This window comes from Echinops telfairi, unplaced genomic scaffold (assembly GCF_000313985.2).
Source record: "Echinops telfairi isolate 266 unplaced genomic scaffold, ASM31398v2 ScPeMD7_9;HRSCAF=40, whole genome shotgun sequence".
Lineage (NCBI taxonomy): Eukaryota > Metazoa > Chordata > Mammalia > Afrosoricida > Tenrecidae > Echinops > Echinops telfairi.
In genome coordinates, this window is record NW_022103906.1 from 89694886 (window position 1) to 89696401 (window position 1516).

Here is a 1516-nt window from a genome sequence, read left to right on the forward strand (position 1 = left end):
AACCCAGATGCACCCCTTTCCTGATTCTAAACCACATAGGATTCCCTGGTTCTACTTGAGTGAATGTCTCTTGGTCAATACAGGCTTCCCATGAGCGCAATGAAGTGTTCTGGAATTGTGGTTCCTCTCAAGGCTATCCATAGTGTGTGTGTGTGTGTGTTAGTGTGTGTGTGTGTTAGTCTGGATAGACTAGAGAAACAAATTCACAGACACTCATATGCGTACAGGAAAGAGCTTGATATATAAGAGCAATTGAATATTGAGAAAAATCCCAGCTCAGTCCAGATCAAGTCCATAAGTCTGATATTAGCCCATATGTCTGATACCAATGTATAAAATCTTCTTCAGACTCACAAAACACATGCAATGACACTGAATGCAGGAAGATCACAGGCCAATGGGTGGATAATCTTGTGGATCCAGTTTCAGTGGAAGGATCTCAGTGGTGGTGTGGGTTTCCACGTGGCTCCTCCAGGTCCAGGGCTGTTACTGCCATCAGCATAGATCTATGTGTCTTATCAGTAGAGAGTCTCTCAGGGAATGAGCCAATGTCCTGCCTACAGTGAGCTATTTATCTCCTTGGCGCCTCCAAATGAGGTCATCAAGCTACGAGCTGATTGACAGGCCAAACTCCACCTCTTCACTCTAAAGACTCAAATTGACACCACATTCTGTAACTACCACAGTGTGTTAAAACCCACACAGTCAAATCCCCCTGTACAGTCAATAAAGCACAAGGAAACATCTTTCTGGTATTCCCTTGTGCCTCATTTGCCTCTGAATTGGGCTTAAAGTAATGGCAGCTTCTGTCCATGTGCTGTTGCAACCATTTTTTAACTATCTTCAGCGATATTTTACTTGTATGTGGTAAATATATTGTTCAATAATTTCCATATTTTGATGGGTTAACTTTCTTTGCAATTACTAGTTGGCATTCAACCATTTCAAGTTATGGATGTTTTTATGTTAGATTTACTTTTGGTGACTTTCAGTGTCCTCCATTCATGTTTCCTACATTACATGTTCTGATTTTTTTTTTCACCATTAGCATTTTATTTAAACACCATTAAGTTCTGGGCAGCTATTACCAACATCAGAACAGTTTCATGTAAAGATTCACAGAGAGAGGGGGAATGAATTTGTGTGCCCTGTAGGCTAATCTGTAGGTGCTACAGAAAATGTCACTCGAAAGCCCTGTGATATAGGCAACCACCAAGTTCATTAATCCTTGGATTTACTAATAAAAATGGCACTTTAGTGAATTGGGAAAATTAAGGAAACAAGGGTGGGTAGTTAAATTCTGCAGTTAAGTATATGGCTCTCCATCTGTCCAAAGAGCTTATAGTGACATGATTTCTAATATGAATAAAACATCACTAAGATCAGGATCTAGACTATGGTGCAACCAAATGTGACAATAATCCATCCATGGTAGCATTTGTTTGATCAAAGACTTTATGGTTATTCAGTCTACTTAACAAAAAAGCAATAACATTTTACTGAAATTAAATTAGGG